Consider the following 2,742-nt stretch of genomic DNA (forward strand, 5'->3'; position numbering starts at 1 on the left):
TAAGAGTAGGTCGAGTTTTGCCCCTTCCCGAGTAGGACTCCATATCCTGCTTGAGGAAACTTTCCTGAATGCACTTAACAAATTCCACCCCATCTAAGGCCTTAATGCTCTGGCATTCCCAGTCTATGTTGGGAAAATTAATATCCCTGACCGTGTCAACCCTATTGCTCCTGAAAGTCTCCCCAGTCTCCCTGCACATTTGTTCCTCTAATTCCCGTTGACCATTTGGGGGCCTATAGTACAGCCCCAATAATGTCACCATGATCTCCTTATTTCTTAGCTCCACCCACAAAGCCTCACTGGATGATCCTTCAGTCTCCACACTGTGGAGAATTCTATGTACTGAATGAGGGAGAGATACCAATGCCAAGTACTGAGGTGTTGTTAACAAGTTGGGTAGTAACAGTGAGAGATAAGTAAGAAACACAAAGGCAGTTCAATATTTCAAAAGAAAACAGCATCTTTTCTAGATTTCCATTTCAATGGACGCTTTCAGACGGATTATCCATTAATCTCTGTATGCAGAGCAAAGAAATGTGGATTACATTCTGTAACAAATTTTGATATTAATGAAATATTGAATGTTCGACATAGACAAACAGCAGTGCAGATGTAAAGCATAACTACAGCCGCTGTGTAAACTTTTGTTCAATGTAATCTTGAATTCTGCCAGCGGACAGTGAAAGGGCTGTTTCAGTTGGGTAATAAGTTTGACGACCCTGCAGGAGATAAACTCTGCTGGGAGTTAGCCATGCCCTTACTTAATTTCACAACCAATGATTACTGCCAACAAAGCTTCAGAAAACCAGCCTATGGGGCTTGTTTTTCTTTTAATATTTTATTTTTAAGACTAGAACATACTGAGATAGTTGAATTTTTTAGATCAAATGTCAGCAGCCAGAGGCTGTATTGAATTGTATTGTTAACTTGTCATTCGCAGCTTTATTAAAGTATAACAGTAGCCACTCAGATGAGGGCATGGCGACCATTATTGTCCCTGTCTGGTTGTCCCTGGTGTGGATGGTGAAGATACCTTATACCAAGAAACTGAATGGGTTCCTATTACATAGAAGAGGGAATTTGGAGTCACATGGCTGTGAGACCGGAATTACATACAGGTCAGACCGAGCAGAGTAAAGAAAACGTTTTTCCTTAAAATACTTCAGTAAACCAATTGAGTTTTTAAAGAAATTATACAGTGGCGTCATAGTTGCCACTCCTAATAACAGCATTTTTCATTTCTTTAATTGAACTTAGATGTCCTAACCTTTGCAGTAATGTGACTTTTTGATCATGATTCATTACAATGTTTATGGGCTGAGCTAGCATTTGTCTCTAGCTTCCCTTGAGAGGGTGTAACTGAAGGATACCCACATTGCTGTTAGAATGAGAACTTCAGGATGTTTCCCAGTAACAATGAAGGAATGGCGAGATATTGCCAGGTCAAGCTGGGATTTGGCTTGGAGGGGAATTCGCAGGTGGAGGGGAGCCATGACTTTGCCACCCTTTGCCCTTTGAGGGGATGGAGGTGGCAAGTTTGGAAGGTGCTGCTGAAAGACCCAGTGGGAGTTGCTTCAATGCATTTCGGAGATGGTACACATTGTAGCCACTGTGCTTTGGAGATGGAGTGTCAGGTAAGCAGGATGCTTTATCTGGAAGTATCTTAAAATTATTTTGCATTTTTGGGGTGTGGGCATCGCTGGCTAGACCAGTAGATATTGTCCATTTCTGGTTGCCCCTTGAGAAGGTGGGGCTGAGCTGCCTTTTTGAACCACTGCTGTCCATGTGCTGTGGATTGACCCACAATGTTTTTAGAGAGGGAATTCCAGGATTCTGACCCAGTGACAGTGAAGCAACAGCGATATATTTCCAAGTCAGGATGGTGAGTGGTTTGGTGGGGAACTTGCAGAAGGTGATGTTCCCATGTATCTGTTGCCCATGTCCTTCTAGATGGAAATGGCTGTGGATTTGGAAGGTGCAGTTTAAGGATCTTTGGTGAATTTCTGCAGTGCATCTTGTAGATAGTACATACTGCCGCTACTGAGCGATGGTGGTGGAGGGAGTGGATGTTTATGGATGTGGTGCCAATCAAGTGGGGGCTGCTTTGTCCTGGATGGTGTCAAGCTTCTTGAGTGTTGTTGGAGCTGCCCCCATCCAGGCAAGGGGGAATTATTCCATCACACTCCGGACTTGCATCTTGTAGATGATGGACAGGCTTTGAGGAGTCAGGAGGTGTGTTATTTACTGCAGTACTCCTAGCCTCTGACCTGTTCTTGTAGCCACTGTATTAATGTGGTGATTCCAGTTCCGTTTCTGAGGAGAAAGTGAGGACTGCAGATGCTGGAGATCAGAGCTGAAAATGTGTTGCTGGAAAAGCGCAGCAGGTCAGGCAGCATCCAGGGAACAGGAGAATCGACGTTTCGGGCATAAGCCCTTCTTCAGGAATGAGGAAAGTTTGTCCAGCAGGCTAAGATAAAAGGTAGGGAGGAGGGACTTGGGGGAGGGGCGTCAGAAATGTGATAGGTGGAAAGAGGTCAAAGTGAGGGTGATAGGTCAGACTGGGGTGGGGGCAGAGAGGTCAGGAAGAAGATTGCAGGTTAGGAAGGCAGTGCTGAGTTCGATGGATTTGACTGAGACAAGGTGGGGGGAGGGAGAATGAGGAAACTGGTGAAATCCGAGTTCATCCCTTGTGGTTGGACGGTTCCTAGGTGGAAGATAAGGCGCTCTTCCTCCAACCGTCGT

Source organism: Chiloscyllium plagiosum, chromosome 13 (genome assembly GCF_004010195.1).
Source record: "Chiloscyllium plagiosum isolate BGI_BamShark_2017 chromosome 13, ASM401019v2, whole genome shotgun sequence".
Classification (NCBI taxonomy): Eukaryota; Metazoa; Chordata; class Chondrichthyes; order Orectolobiformes; family Hemiscylliidae; genus Chiloscyllium; species Chiloscyllium plagiosum.